The sequence below is a fragment of the Pteropus vampyrus genome, unplaced genomic scaffold (assembly GCF_000151845.1).
Source record: "Pteropus vampyrus isolate Shadow unplaced genomic scaffold, Pvam_2.0 Scaffold90, whole genome shotgun sequence".
NCBI classification, from domain to species: domain Eukaryota; kingdom Metazoa; phylum Chordata; class Mammalia; order Chiroptera; family Pteropodidae; genus Pteropus; species Pteropus vampyrus.
In genome coordinates, this window is record NW_011888871.1 from 2385776 (window position 1) to 2402629 (window position 16854).

At 44.2% G+C, this 16854-nt stretch overlaps 1 long non-coding RNA gene across 1 annotated transcript in view; it reads left to right on the top strand.

Annotated features, from left to right (window-relative positions):
* Positions 1-8443: 8443 nt before the first annotated feature.
* The window catches only part of LOC105294613, a 10412-nt gene continuing 2001 nt past the window's right edge, over positions 8444-16854 (top strand). Inside the window, exons 1-2 of the long non-coding RNA XR_002781247.1 lie at positions 8444-8538; positions 8768-8823. This is a non-coding gene — a long non-coding RNA (uncharacterized LOC105294613). The remainder of the gene's footprint in view (positions 8539-8767; positions 8824-16854) is intronic.

The following is a 16854-nucleotide window of genomic DNA, read 5'->3' on the forward strand; positions in this document are numbered from 1 at the left end:
TAGTTACCCTTTGTCTGTAGCATACATCGCAAATATTTTCCCCACTAAGTCATTTGCCTTTTTACTCTGATTGTGGTATTTTATGTTATGTAAATGTTTTCCATTTTCACTCAGGCAAATTTATCAATCTTTCCCACCGTCAGGTCTGAATTTCAAGTCGTAGGCAAGTTTTCACCATTCCCAGGTGTAGAGGAATCCTCCAATGTTCTCTTCTCATACTCGTGTGGCTTCATTTTTTGTTTTAAATCTCTGATTCCTTTCAAAGTATTGGGTATATGGCATGAGGAATGCATCTAGTTTTGTCTAGTTATCCCAGAATCACATATTAAAAAGTCCTTTATTCCTCTCACTGGCTTGAGATGCTGTCTTTATTGTGTACTTACTTGTTTTGCATCTGCAATTGATTGTGTCTAGATTTTCTCCCTTCTATGACTAGGCCAGTGTCTCGTTTGAATGACGGAGGCTGCATATGTGTTCCAATATATTGGAATCTGGCTGTTTTTTAGGCATTATCTAGCCATTGTAATTTGTTCTTTTCCAAATTATAATTGACTTTTTAATTTCAAAAGAAGAATACGCATGGTGTTTTTATTGAGACCATGTTAAATTTATAGATTAACCTAGGGAGAATGGGCATCTTAATGAAATTGTCTTCCTAGCTAAGAATGGGGCATGTCTTTTCATTTATTTAAACTTCCCTTTTGGTCTTTCGGAAGTGTTTTTACAGTTTTTTATATGCATTTTAGATATTTTAATATTATGCTTAAGTATTTTATTTTTTTAGCATAACAGGGTCATCTTTTTATTACATCTTTATTCTTCCATTATATCTTTTAAATGGCTCTTGTTTATGTAGATTTTTGCGTGTTGATTTTAATACCTTCTTTTACAAATTTCTCTTATTTTTGTAGTAGATTTTCCATTGATTCTTTTGTATATCCTAGAAATACAATCATATCATCTAAAATTATAGTTTTGTCTTTTTGTTTTTTGCTCTAATTTGCTCTCTTTTATTTCATAGTAGTGGAATAACTCCAACATAGTGTTAAAGAGTGTTAGAAAAAATGGCTTTACTTTAATGGGAAAGCTGCTAGTATTTTCTCATTAAGTAATATCCTAACTTTTTAGATGAAGTATATATATATACTTTATCATATTAAGGAAGTATCCACTAACTTCCATTTTGTACAGCAATTTTAAAGTCACAAATGGATGTTGACTTTTATTATGCCTCTTCTGCTTCTATGAAAATGGTCATACAGGTTTTCATTAGTTCTGCTTTTCAGTCTTTTTTTCCTCTTCACTTTTCAGTTTAGGAGGTTTCTATTAAGATATTCTCAAGCTCGGAGATTCTTTCCTCAGTTGTGTTCAGTCTGTTAAACGCATCGAAAGCATTCTTTGTTTCTCTCACAGAGTTTTTGATCTCTAGTGTTTCTTTTTGATTCTTTGTTAGAATTTTCCATCTGTCGCCTTACATTGTCCACCTGCTCTTGCATGTTGTCTGCTTTTCCCATTAAAGCCCTCAGCATATTAACCAGTTTTTAAAAAATTCCTGGTCTGGTAATTCGAACATTCCTGCCATATCTGACTGCCATTCTGCAGCTTGTTCAGTCTTGTCAAAGTGTATTTTTTGCCTTTTAGTACGCCTTGTAATTTTTTTTGTTGAGAGGTGTATATGACGTACAATAAGTCCTCAATGTAGTTGAAAGGTCTTTCGACTTTAAGCAAAATGACTAAAATGAAACCAATTTACCATAGGCTAATCGATACAAACAAGAGTTAAGTTGCTTCCACATCTCATCAACCATTATACCAAAATGACGCTGAATGAAGCGTTGTAGTTCGAGGACCTGCTAGTCCTGGCTAGAAGAAAAGACCGCTGTGCATGTAGCTTTAGTAACGTGGTGGTAGGAAGTGCAGTCAGGGGAAGTGTCTGTAGCTCAAGTTCTCTGTCCTCTAGTGAACTCGTGCCTCTGGACTGTGAGCCTCACCAGTGCTTCTCATCGCACCCCCAGAGGGACAGCAGCCAGGGTGGCCTGGAGTTGGGGATTCCCTTCCTCCACGTGGGAGGCTAGAGCCAGCTGGAGTTGGATCTTCTGCTTCCGGGTCAGTCAGGCTTCGATAAAACCTTAGTGGGTAGGGCTCTGGTTAACTAGTTTCTCCTGAGGGCAGACCTTGTTACCAGCAGATGCTTTGGTGAGTTTCAAAATGGTTACTTTTCCGTCCCCCTGAAGGAAGCGAGGGGATTTCTCTCCCCTGGTGGAGCTCCAGGAGGTAAAACTCACAAAAGAGTGGGGACCTCCTCAGAGATTGTGACTCTCACACTTGTCCACACCGAGCCTCGGAGCAGTTCATCCATTACAGTGGATGTTTGTGCTCTGGTAAGTCGTGATTCGCCGAATCTGCCTATCTCTCCAATTTTGGGGACAGCAGCTTGCCTTGCGATCTCATATCTTTGATAAATCTAAGAAGAGTTGTCGATTTTTCAGTTTGTTCATCTTTTAGCTTGTGTGGATGGAGTGCTGTGGCTTCTAAGCTCTTTACACAATTTTTGAATATATAGTTGACTAGTTTGGATTTTGGAAATGTGAGCATACAATAGCCTTGGGGAGAATTAATCTACCTCTGGACCTGCCAGAGGAAACATTAGTTTGCTTGGAAGACAGTGCAGGCTGTAGAGAAAAGGCAGATTCTATTTAGGTCTCCGAGCCCCACATAGGTGGAGCTATGCAGGATTTTTTTAAGTAAGGGGTAAGAGATTTAGTTATTTACATTTTTCTAGAAAGAGGAGATTTTATTATGGGACATTGATTCCTCGGTTGAAGCTTGAAGGTACCATGGGTTCCTATTGAATTCTAGGACTGTATTATGTTGGCATTGTGATATTTTAACCGTGTTGTCATTGGCTGCTCATTAAATTGTTATTGTCTCAAGAAGTATGGGGCTGCCTTACCATCTGGGGGAGTTTCCATCTTTGAAGAGAGATTTGAGGCTGAACCTGTCATCTGGAGCTGCTCTCCAGGGCACTATTTCTCACAGGAATGAGTGAAAAACCCTGTTTTCTAGTTGCATTAGGGATTCCGAGTCCCGCTCTCTAAATGGAGGAGCCGCAGAAACCCATCAGCTCCCATGGAAGATGGCCCGGCTTTGGCTTTGCGAGGAGAGCAGATTTACCTTGCAGGCCACATACTCTGGATTCAAGTCACTCGTTATCTAAAAGTTTAGTTCGATAAGATACTTGACTGGATTCAACCAGTGGTTCTCAGCTTGGGGCAATTTTGCCTCTCCCATCTCCCTGGGGATACCGGCAAAGTCCGGAGAAGTTTTTGGCAGTCACAACTGCCAAGGTTTCTACTAGCATCTGGGCGTTGCTCAACATCCCACAATGCACAGCACAGCCCCCCTACACCCAGATGTCACCAGTGCTGAGGGTGAGAAACCCTGCTTACTCAGCAGGTTACCCCTCAAGGTGGGATCGCTGGGGCACAGGTGAATGCCTGCTTATCTTTACCGCCGAATGCCAAAATGTTGCTCCATGTAGTTTTATTAATTTCCACTGTCACCAGCAATGAGTGTTTCAGGGGTTTTGTGGCTTTGCTCGTCCTCTGTGCCTCCAGTGCCAGTCCGGTGGCTTGTAATTTGCATTTCCTTCGTCATTACTGAAGTTGAGCACCTTTTTGTATCCTTAATTGTCCATTTGGATTTTCTCTTCTGGAAAATGCTTGTTCAAGTTTTTTAATAATTTTTTTTTCTATTGTATCACATGCTTTATCCTTATTGATTTGTAGGCAATCTTAATTCTACAGATGAGTCTTCGTTAGACTGATTATAGATATCTTTTCCTACTCTATGGCTAGTTCATCCATTTATGGTGTCCTTACACTTGATACAGTCATACCAATCTATTCCTTTATAGTTAATGATTTTTGTATTTTTTCTTAGAAAAGCATCTTCCCCATTCTAAAATCATAAAGCTATCCTCCTTTATCTTCTGAAAGTGATAGTTTTGCCTTTCATAGCCATGTCATAGAGTTTTGAACTCCTCTAATTCCATTTATTTTCTGTTTTATCATTTTATCCTCCAATCTTATTATCATTTTCCGTTTAATTTCTTTGGGTTTAATTTGCTGTTCTTTTTCTAAAATGTTCAATACGGAAGCATAAAATAATAAACACACACACACAAAATAAAGGCAACATCTATGCAGAAAAAGAAGAAATTCTGCAAGTCAGAAAGAAAATGGAATGACATTTTTTCAAGTGCCAAAAGAAAAAAAAGAAAAACCCCCATCAACCCATAATTCTATTCCCAGTGAAAATCTTTCAGAAATGAAGGCAAACTTTTGTTTCTAGTAAAGACGGAATAACAGGAACCATATTTGCCCTTACAACTGAAAAAGAACAAAACCAGACAAAATATATGAAACAATTTGTGAGACACTGGATATCAGGAAATGGACTGTGATTCGTGAGAGCTGGGAAATAAATGAAGGAACCGTCCGATTGTCCCAGCTTCCAGCCTTGGGAGAGTTTTCAGGCTTAGGCACAAAGAGGGTAACCCAGGAGAAGGCCAGCGGATTCCCTGAGTTAAGGAGCTGGGCCTGAAGGTCCAAGGAGACCACAGTAGTTAAAGAGTTCTCAGGATAGAGTGCCAGACAGGGCCCCATATAATGTCCTAGAATATCACTTGAAGATAGCTTATAAGTTAAAATGGATACTATGAATCTAAAACAGCCACTAAAATAAAACACAGAGTTACAGCTAATAAGCCAACAAAGGGGATAAAATAGAGTTCTTATAAACTTAATGTGTCCCCCCAAAATTCATATGTTGCCACCTACCCCCCCCCAATGTGATGGTATTAGGGGGTGGGGTCTTTAGGAAGTCATGAGAAGGTAGGGCCCTTATGATGGCCTTATAAAAGAGACCCCAGAGAGCCCCCTCCCGACTTCTGCCATTTTGGACACATCAGAAGACCTACCTGTGTGAACCAGGAAGCAGGCTCTTACCAGATACTGAGTCTGCTGGGGCCCTGATCTTGGACTTTTCAGCCTCCAGAACTGGGAGAAATGTTTGTTGTTTATAAGCCAGTCAGTCTATGGCATTCTGTTACGGCAGCCTAAAAGTACTGAGAAAGGAATCATAAAAAACATTCAATTAATCCAAAAGAAGTCAGGAAAAGATGAGAGAACATAGAACAAATGGGACAAATAGAAAACAAATAGCAAGATGAGAGATTTAAACCCAACCATATTAATAATCACATTAAATGTGAATGGTCTTTGGATGATTTTAAATGATACATAGAGGTAGGAGTATTATTGAAATAATAGATATTAGGCTATTCATATTTGTTACTTTGGAATATGGGGGCGGGGAATTAGTTCTCTCTATATGTTTGTATTGTTTGATTTGTTACACCATACGTGTATTATATTCTTCAAATAAATTGAAAAACATGAAAATCTATAATCAGAGCAGTTAGATTCTCTTGTCTCCAGTTTTATCCAGCACATTCAGGTAGCTATTACTGCTTATCATTTTTACTCCCATCCCCGGAAGATTAAATTTTGTCCTCTGGTGAAATGGAGAAAATAAATAAAACTCAGTGCTATCTATAGTCTAACTTGATGAAGTGGAGGGAGGTTCATGGTCGATATCACAATTTACTTCATTTGTTTGGCTGCCATTCTCTGTGACACTTTGTGTCCTCTCTTATCTCCTATGGCAGAGACTGCTGGTTATCTCTCAGTATATGTTCTCTGCTTCTAAAGTAATAGAATCCCCAATTTTTAGCTGGAAATATTGCCCTCCAGGAATAAAGACTTCATTTTCCAGTCTTCTCTGTAGATAACAGTGGTCGTATGACTAAGAGCTGTCCACTGGGATATGAGCAGAAGTGACTGCGATTCTTCTGGATTGTGCCCTTAAAAGGATGGGTATTCTATGCTTTTCCTTTTTCTCTCTTACTACTGGTTGAGAGGTAGGTGTCATGTTGGCCATCTTGAACCATAGAGATGGGGGAAACACTCAAGGGGTGGTAGAGTAGTAATTTAGAAGGAGCCTAGTTTTCTAACTCCCCTCGGAGCTGTCCAGATGGGTTTATGAGACATAATTGTCTATGATTTTTAAGGCATTGTTGTTTTGGCATCTCTATTACAGCAGTTTTTGCCATGTCCTAAATAACATAGCTCCATCCATTTTTAGTTCTCCTTTCGTAATTAGAAGTGGAATGTTCCCTTTCCCGTTTAAAAAAGTTTCCATGCAATCTTGACGTTAGAAGATGATAACTGTGAGAGTTTAATTTTCTCTCTCATTAGAGAAGGAAAGGAAAAACTGAATTAACAAATCTAAAGCATTGTCTTTGGAAAAAATGAACAAGTGATAAATAATTTTCTGGTTGTACTAATCAATACAAAAGAGATACCAATTCTTGGAAAGCTCTCTAAAAATAGATCTGTAAATGTGAAATTATTTAAAGTAGTAGGCATAATAAATAACTTAGTAAAAAACTTGAAAATACTCAAAGGACAAATTGGAAGAAAAATATATTACCAAAATCAGTTAAGCAGGAAGAAATAAAAGACATAAAACCCCCAAAGAATTATCTTATAAAAAAGGTTCTACACTCAGAAGGTTTACAAATTAAGCTTTTGAAAGTTTTTAAAAGAGGTCATTTGTACTGTTTATACTTCTCTAGAACACACTAAAAGGTAAAAACCTCTGTAGCTGAATCTGCAAAGGACTCAAATTCCTGATGTCCAAATCTGACCTAGGAAATAGAAACAAAAGGAAAAGCAATCCCATGTTACAAAAGAATATTACTATTTTTTCCAAAAAAAAAAAAAAAAACCCCAAAAAACATGAGCCAAATCTAACTGTATTTTCAAAGTTCTAATGGGTTGTTTCCAATACTAATGCAAGATAGATTCATTGATATGCAACTTACTATTTGAACATGTTCATAAATAGCAAAAATGACCATTTTAATAGAATTTTTTAAATCACATGACATTCATTGTCCCTAACCTTTCTCTCTCTCACCAAACGTCTTCAGGAATATCTATTTTAGACTGGTTGTTCAGACTCCACAGGCAATTCCAGCAACATGATAAAATAGGAAGTACAATTTATTAATGCTATTATGTAATATAGGATATCCCCAAGTTTAAGTTTTGATAACTTTAGTAGTATAAATGCTATATGCATATAAAAAGCATCATTTACATTTTAAATTTCTTTTCACGTCGACCTTCTTTGTCGTGAATTTTAAATAATAAATTTTTAATGGCCAATGAGGGGGAAACCACGTAAAAGAGTAGCTAATCAAAATAAACAGAATCTACAGAAAAATATTAATTAATTATACCCCTGAAAATAAGTGAAGACCACCCAAATTAGAACAGGCAAAAGCTGTTTATTCAGAGATCGCTATAGCATAGGAATCAATCACTGTCATACGTTTTGGCAGAGACTCAAAGGTTGGCAGAGGAATGTTAAAAGCTTTACAGTGGAAAATATGCAGAGCTTCTGGTCGGCCCTTGCTGGAGGCTGTTGGCATAAGGAAGCCAGAGGCCAGCTAACTAGAAAAGGGGTGTCCTGTGTGATGTGTTAGGGGTGCATATTTGATTTTCTCTGGTTGGTCCTAACTTAGAAGTGGGAAAAAAAATTAGAGAAGTTGTCAGTTATTGATCAAGTCTGGATCATTTGGGGCCGACTGTTTCATAAGTTATTGTTTAGCTTCCTGGACTGTGACTAGAGATAGCCATCCGGCTCCCCGGGGCTGTTTGTTGTAGATAAGGCCTTGTTTCCGGGTAGGTTGCAGCAATGGTAGGTCAGAGTCCTGTTTGTATACGTGGTCTGGCGACTGTGTTCGTATAGTCAGTATAGCATAACTTCGTGATTGCCTTAATCTGTCATGAGCCGCAGACATATTTACGTAGAGGCCCCCTGAGACCTGGGAATTATTTCAAGGATTCCCCCAGAGTGAAAATACTGAGAAGGGCTGCCTCTGATTCTTCATCTGGGAAATGGGGATAACGATCCCTATTTCGGGGATTATCGTGCGGCCCGAAGGATAGACCTTAAAAAAAAAAGTCCTCCCCCATCACTCCCCCAGTCAGTAGACTTTCTGGTACGCGTCCTACAGCCTGGCCCAGGTTGGGCGGCCAACGCTGGGGTGGCCATAAGCCGCCCCTCAAGACGGCGCAGGGCTGGGGTCGGGTCAGACCCGGCGGGACGCTGGCCCGTGAGGAGGGGTGCGTTCGCCAACAGCCCGCCGGGCCATCATGGCCGCCAGGGGCTCGTCTCGCGCCAGCCCACGGCGCCACGCCGCCACGCCACGCCCGCAGGCACAACGGCCGCCACCGTGGCCGGAAGTGCGTCGCGGCTGACCGGAACCACCTCGCCGCGGAGACTCCCGGGAGTTGTAGTTCCGCCCAATGCAGGGACACCTACGCAGCGTCGGGAGGACTCTGGGTGCGATCTGCGTGCTTCCGGACCGCAGGCCGGGCTCGGGCGGCTAGCACCGGGAACCTGGTTCGTCTGAGGTGGCCGCTGCACCTCGGGCTCCGCGCCGGCCTGTCGAGCGGGCTCGTGCGGTGACCTGCACGCTGCGGAGCCGGGCGGCCGCTGGGAGGGGTGCCCCGCGCGGGGGTCTGGTGGGAGGCTCCGTCTGACGTCTTCGGCAGAGGGTCAGGGTTCCTGTCTGGTGTGGGGCGGGGGCCACCTGCCGGCCAGGTCTCACCGCTTCTCTGTCCTCCTGCAGCTCGGCGTCATCGGAGTCCACCATCCGCAGGGGATCCAGTGACAGCCTTGGCGCCGGTGAGCGGGGGGTCAGCTTTCCCCTGAACGGTCACCCCTCTTTCCCAACGGTGGATTCGTTTTCTTCCCTTGACCCAGAGCTTCTCTGCCCAGCCAGGCCCCTGAACCCCGCTCAGGCGTCCTGGCCTCCTTTGGGCGGGAGGGATTGCTGAGGAAAGCCCCCCTCCCACCCCCTCCCGCCTCCCCACTCCCCGTGGACCTCACATCACAACCAACGGTAGGCTCTGAGCTATGAGGGCAACGAAGGAAGGCCGTGAGAGGATCGTTATTTCGGGGATCTCCAGTGTTTGTCTTCATCGGACAAACCTTTATTGAATGTCTGGATCAGGTCCCAGGGAAGCACCTGGTCCCATCCTTGGCCGGGGTCCTGTGGCGATGTTGGTCACGTGAGCAGATAAGTGCCCTCACGTGTGGATGTCCCCGTAGTTACCGTTACTGGGTGAATGGACACCCAGGGAGGGCGGTCAGTTCCTACTGGGGAAGGGTGACTAAAGATCAGACTTAAAGAGAAGTCAGGTCTCTGTAGGTGCAAAGGGGCAAAAGGGTGTGCCAGAGGAGGGGGACAGCACATGCAAAGGTGAGGAGCATCACACAAGCGGGTGCTGCTGGATGTGGCGTCGTAGAGGAGCTTCTGGGAGGTGAGGCTGGAGGTGGCTCAGGGAGCAGATCAAGGTAGGTTAGGGGGTGCAGCCTGGGTCCTGATGGTGCCTGAAGCGTTTTAAGCGAGGCAGCCACATGGTTATATTTGTCCTTGAGTCAGAATATGCCAGCAGTGAGTAGAGTTGATGGCGGCTGAAACAAAGTGGCGAGCAAAGTGAGTGGCGGATGTACCTCAGATGTGAGTATGTGGCAGCGGGCCTGGGTACTGGAAGCCGGGGCAGCGTGAGCGCACCTGTTTGCAGATAGATGAAGAGGGGAGGCGGTGGAGACAGTTTAGTGTAGACTGTTCTTTCACGGCAGTGGCGAAGGTGGGAAGTGATGCCGAGATGACGGATTTGTCTTTCGTTGATGTTTTCTTATTCAAGATGGAATGGACTTGAGCTGGGGGGAAAAAACAAAACCAGTGCTCTAATTTTAAATCTTCACAAGGCCCAACGTATCAATGTTTTCCCATTGTGACTTGAACTTGGGTCTTATTAAAGGAGATTTTCCCTGTGACAGTTCATAATTTTTTTTTTTTTTACTGTTTTTACTTAGTAATATTAGAAAATATCTCAGATGCCTAGGAAGTAAAACAAGAAACCTTTGTACCCATCATCCAGATTGAGCAAATGTTAAAGTTTATTTGCTTCAGATTTTCTAAAGAACTGAAACCTTATACATATCGTATGGACCCCTTTTGCATCCTACCTGTTCCATTTTCCTTCCTCTCTCTCTGGGCTCACAACTCCTAAAATTGCTATATATTCTTCTTTGTTTTTGTTTACTTAACAAAATGTTAAGTAAACAAAATGTATATAGCTGTAAACAATGTATATGACTTGTGTGTTCATACATTTGCCTGCGTTTCTTTTGGATTGGCTTTTTCTTGATTATCTTTAGTATTTTTCATATATCCTAGATTCAAATCCATTTTGGCTTTTGCACATCGCAAAAAATCTTGAACAGAATTTGATGGTGTCTGGTGTTTCTTCTGTGGGTATATTTTTTAGCATTAAGTCATTTGTAGTTGTCTAATAATTTTTAAAAATCTCTACTGAAATTGTCTCCTTTTTCATATCTAAAAATTATGTGTATTTGCCTTCTCTTGTTTTCTTGATCAGTCATACCTGAAGTCAGTCTATATTTTATTTTTAAATACAAGCCAATTAGTTTATTGGTTTTAATAATTCCTTTCCAAAAATTGCTTTTAGTTTTCTCTTTTTAAATTTTTGTTGGGGCACAATTTCAGACTTAAAGTTGCAATAGTAGAATAATACAAAGAATTCCTGAATACCTTTCATCTAAATTCCCCAAATATTAACATTTTACATTTTTATGGGGGGTGGGGGGATGTCAAGGAATTTCAAGGCCAGTTAAGGAAAAAGCTATAACCATGAGGTGACAGGAGCACATGGAAGCTTTATTTAGGAATTCACATGGGGAGGGGGCATGTCCCTGGAAGCACGAGACCACCAGGGCCCATTTCCCAGAGCGTGGAGGACAAGGGAACCCCTAGGCATCTCTGGGTCAGAGCCTCTTAGGGGTAGGCAAAGCAGGCGGGCTGTAGATGACTACAGATCTGCTTAGCTTTGGGCTGCGTTGAAAACACTTGCACGTTGACATTTCAGTGTGCTGCTGCTGGCCTTCTGAGCTAACAGTCTCAGGCAGCTGAGAAGAAATAAACAACCCAGGGATCACTGTGCATAACCATCTTTGGCTCATTTACACAACAGCTTGCTTTATCCTCCTTTTCCTCCCTCCTCCGTACGTGTGTGTGTGGCTCCTTCAGTGTGCATTTCCCCGAGACAAGGACCTTTCTGTCACACCATCACAGTATAATGATCAAAATCAAAATACTAGCGTTGATAACGTACCATTGTCTAAGCCGCACGTCTTACTCAGATTTCACTAATCATCTCCATAATACCCTTTCTAGCTAAAGAAATCTCAGCTCATGCATTGCTGTTTTTCTTACATCTCTTTGGTTCCCCAGTATTTCATTATCTTCAATAACATTGACGTTTTTGAAGAGTACAGGCCAGTTATGATAGAACAATCCTCGATTCAGGTAATACATTGGTGGCAGGATTTTTTTTATCTCCTTTCTTTCTTTGATTTCTTCTTTTTAAATCTCTGCTCATACTTGTTTACGTTTTCTAGATTTACTCTCTTTTCCTGTTTTTCAATTTTTATTTAATGCTTATCTTAGGGCTATAATTTTCCTTTAAGTGTGTGTTTGTAATTATCCACCAACTTTGATATGTAGTATTTTGCAGTCATCACAAACATTTTCATATCCTTTTTACAAGTTTCTAGTTTTATTGATTTTTGGTTTAGAGGGTGGCATCTATGCAATATGGAGGTTTATTTTTTAGCTTATTTCTCAATTTTTATAACTATCCCAGATGTGCCGAGAAAGAATGTATATTCTCTAATTATCAAGTATATTCTTCTGTCTGATCCAATAGATCAGTCTTTTGTCATTGAAATGTTATACATCCTTACTCCGTTTTTTGTATCCTAGATTTTCATTTCTAAAACTGTATCCTGAAATCTTACTGCAGTAGAGGATTTGCCAGCTTCTCCTTGTTGCGTCAGTATTTATGTGCGTTTGAGCTGCGTATGCATCGTCTACATTCTTTGGCGACACAGACCTAAGATCGGGTTGGCTCCTGGTCCTTGCTTTGTCTGTTCATCATGGGTTGCTCTTTCTTGCTTTTTGTATGTTTCGTATTTTGTTTATCAAACGTCAGACATTGTGTGTCGGCAAAAAGAGACTTCTCCTTGGCTGTCACTGTGTGGAAGCTGGGGGGAGGGGGAGAGTTGGGGGCAGGGCAGGAGGTTGGTTGCGATGAGACTGGTCAAGAGTTGAACTGGCTGGCATTTGTTGTTGCTATGGTTACCATCAGGCCACCGCTGGCTTTGCATTTCTCTGGCATCACTGTGCAGACAGTGGGCCGATAGCTGTTGCTCCCTCTGCTGCTGGCCTAACCCACTTTGACTCTCTTGGTTCTGATGCTCTGGCTTGCTCCTCAGTGCTGGCTAGTCTGGTGGTAGAGGGCAGGGTGCTCTTTCTTTCTCAGCCCTAGGAGGGCCCTGGGTCCCTGAGTGTCAGGGCTGGGGCTGTCGGGGACGCTGCTCAACCCCTGTGGTAGGAGGATCTAGAAGCGTGAGCCCAGGACACATGCCCACCCCGCTCCTTTTCCCTGCCAGGTGCAGTAGGTCCCCAGTAGGTCTTACCTGGGCTCCGGGAGCAGCAGGGTTTGCAGCCCGTCCCCCAGCAGCGTCAGAGAAATTTCTGGAAGGATGAGGCTTCCCACAGTGGCAGCCATTCCCCTCCTCCAGACTGTCACTGCCCGGGGAGTCGTCTCTGGTCACCTCTCCAGCCCTTCTCTTTCTGCTGAGCACTCAGTGGCGGTGTGGGTTGGTTCTCTGTGTCACACATTACTACAAATGTAGAGATTTAAAGCAGTAGCCGCCGGCTCACAGTTCTGCCGGCCAGAGGTCAGGGACCATCCAGGAGTTGGGTTAGGGGAAGGTTTGCTAGGAGGACCGGGGTCCCCTGCTTCAGAGTGTGAGAGGACGAAGAAGGAGAGAAGGGATCGAAGTAACCAGAAGGTGACCCCAGCCACCCGTATCTCTGCACTCGGCGCCCTTCCTCTCATTCTCCACTGATTTCAGCCCATCCCATCGCACCGTCACCCCCATACCTCACTTCCAGTGATGCGCAACCCTCTCGTTTATCAAGGCACGGAAGTTGCTTTCTTAAGAGTATTTTGTTTTTCCTTCTCATGGTAAGAAAACGGGTATGAGAGAGGTGTTCAGAGCCACCCAGCTTACTAGAGGCTGAGCCAGCACTAGCCCCGCGGCTCCTGTCCCCAGGCGGAGGTGTCCCCCTGTGTGCCATAGTTCATCGCTGACACCCGCCCCTTCCCACCTTGCAGATTCCTCTCCTGAGTCCAGGGGAAGGACTCTGATGGGAGGTCATGGAGAGAAACCCCAGTAAGATGATATGTGTGTATTCTTATGAAATACTTAAATATTAAACAGTGAGCATGTCTGTTTTAAAAAGTAGGAAGCTGAAACTTATTGGATTTCGTTAAGCAATGTCACCATAAAAATAAATAAATGAATTTTTTTAAGAAGTAGAAAATGGCACTATGTAAAAACAAACCCCAAAAATCCTACGATGCGAGAGTAACATTTGTTAACATTTTGTGTGTTTTCTACAGAAGTTTTCTTTATATGATTATAAAATCCCATTCCACGGGCTGAAGTTGATGTATACAAACAGGAAATGGAGTAAAGTGTCTCCAGCTACTGTTTTTGACCCACGCTGGAGGGTCTGCCTTCCCGTATTAGCTTCCTGGGGCTGAGTAACACAGTACTACCAGCTGAGTGGCTTAAACAACAGAAATTTAATCTCTCGTGGTTCTGGAGGCCAAAAGTCCAAGATCAAGGTGTCACAGGGTATGTTCCGGTCTGAGGCTGAGGGAGGATCTGCTCCAGGCCCCTCCCCGGCTTCTGGAGGTTTATTGTCGTTCCTTGGTTTCTGCTGCGTCACCCCGATCTCTGCCTTCGTCTTCAAGTGACATTCTCCCTGTGCGTGTCTCTGCATCCACAGTTCCCCGTTTTATAAGGACACAGTCACATTGGATTAGGGCCCACCCTCCTGGCCTCATTTTAGCTTGATCATCTGCAAAGACTATTTCTAAATAAGGTCATACCGAGGTACTGAGGGCTATGACTTCAGTATATCTTCTGGGGACACAATTCGACCCACCAGATGTCCCGACCAGGAGGATGGTGTCTCAGGGAAGCCACAGCTGTCCAGTCACTTCAGGTTATAAGAAAGAACAGTTCCCTGACATGCTCCGTCTAGAGCACGCTTCACCCTCACATCCAGTTCCAGCTTCTCCCTTCCCCCACCCCACATCACGGAGCTGCAGGTGTGGAACCGCCCCGGGGGACGGGCCTGTGACATGTTGCGTCTCCGCTCCTCCCGGCTCTTCTCCTCATTGGATTTCTTCTCCCTCCTCCAGGGTTAGGGTACGAGCTGGGGAAGTACAGTCAGGCGCCACTTAACGATGGGGACGCAGCCTGAGAAACGTGTCATTATCTGATTTGGCGGTAGCGTGAACATCGCACGGTGCATGCGCACACACCTAGCCGGCCCGGCCTGCCTCATGCCGAGGCCGTGTGCCGAGCCTGTGACCCCCGGGCTGCACTGTAGCCTGTGCGGCACGTTCCTGTGCAAAACAGCTCGAGATGAAATCAAAAGGAGATGTCCGAGGATGATGCTGGCGTAACCTGACATCCTATTTTACAGCAAACTTTTCCTTATAAATAGAGTGCACTCTAGAGTAACAATAGAAACTATAGTATAATACGTAAACCAGCAACGCTGGCCTCTATCGCCGTTGCCAAGTAGGCTCTGTGCGTAGTTGTATGTCCTGTACTTTCACACGACTGGCAGTGCAGTGGCTGGTTTACCCCAGCGTCACACAGACACACGAGTGACGTAGTGCCCTACAACAGGACTTTTAGGCCCCATCATACTCTCTGGGGCCCCGTCACGTATGTAGTCCACTGTTGACCAAAACGTCGTCACGTGGCGCGTGGCTGTAGAGGAAGCAGCACAGATCTCTCCTTGCTCGGTGCTGTTTGTCGCTCTCACCGCCGAATGCTGGCTGACCTGCATTACGTAGGAGGCCACGCGATGGCTCTTTTTCGGGCGGACAACCTGGGCCAGCCCCCAGCTCCTGGCTCAGTGGTCCCGCCTGTCAGGGCAGCATTCTTCGCCGAGTACGCAATCTGCTGGGTCAATGTCCTTGCTGTAGGTAAGGCTCAAGCTCGCTTACCTTCCCCGCCATCCATTTGGCCCCCCGCCCCCCATGGAACTTTTCCATCCTTGTGCCAAATGCAGGCAGCGCAGGCGCCTCCCACTCCCGGCCCCTCTCCTCACTGGGCCTCCATGGCAGCCTTAGCCAGGCTCTAACTTCCGAATTCTTCAGCCGTGAACCTGAGTCCTGTTTCTGGGTCCCCCGTGCCCTACACTCTCTCATGCTCCCTTCTGGTGAACTACTGGGCACCTAAGAGTTTCTGTAGGCGGACACACACTCAGCCTGGGGGCACAAGAGCGGTTCCCCCTTTTTGCAGGCTCCCTGGAGTCTCCATGAACAGTTGTCTTGGAGCCCCCCTGTCTGGCTTGGGGAAGAAAACCCCACACTACACGCCTCCAGCAGCTGGTTCTCCTCCGATTATTTCCATCTCTCGAAGGAAAGAATCTGTTGAAGTGTGTCTAGCAGCTTCTCCTTAGAACTTGGGGTGTTTGCGGTTTAGCTAACACTCCAAGGCACCTGGGAAAATCTCATCCAGCATCCCGTTATCATCTGGCTTTGTTCAGTCACTGGTATGCTGGGAGATCTTTCCGTGTCAGATATCTCTCTTCTGTCATCATTGAAGTTGATTTCATAGCTTGGTATGCTTTAATTGTATCATAATTTATTAACCAATCTTTTATTTTTAAGCACTTAGGTAGTCTCCAGTTTTTTAAAAAGCACCTCCACAATTCTTCACAGAGTTTGTGTAATTCCAGAGTTTTAGCGTCTCTGCAGACCCCTTGGCTCGAACTCCAGTGTCTCTGTCCTCAGTAGGAACATCCCTAAGACCCACCTCGTGTCTGTTCAGGAGAGAGCTAGATGTGGGGTCTGGCTGACGATACCGGCCGCGGTAAATTTGCTTCTGAACATCCGTGTCCCTGTTCCCTTGGAAAATGAGGAAAGGAGGAGGAAGGCTCAAGAGAAGCCATCAGATCTTGTCTCGTTTTGGGAAGTGGCACAGCCAGGCTGGGAGTGCTACCCGGGCAGAGATGGGCTGAGCATGGCCAGCACAGTTCTTAATAAAAGTTACTGTTGACAAGTCACAGCTTTGAGAGGAGACACAAACAAAATTTAGCAGGATCCTGAGGGAGTTGAGGGCCCCGGGTTAATAAACTTCCATTTGCCTTCGCTAAGCTCCATGTAAGGGACTCTGCCCTCAAAGACCCGTTTTATATTTTCCTGTGAATTTCCCCAACGCCAGGGGTAGGACTGGTGATGGGAGCTTTGGGTTAGAAGATTAGTAGGCGATAGATATTTTTAAAATAACTTTTCAGGACTGATCAAATACAAAATGCCTGTTCGTCATAGAAAAGTTTCGAAAATTCATCAAAGTACAAAGAAAAAAAACTTAAATGGTCATTATCCAACTCCCCACAGCTAACTACTGCTACCGTTTTATCTTTCGTCATTTCAGAGATGATTCTGTATGAGCGTGTGCGCGTGCACGCGCGCGTGTGTTAGATCAGACGGTGTTCAACCACCTTTTTCGGTTATCGGTATCTATTAA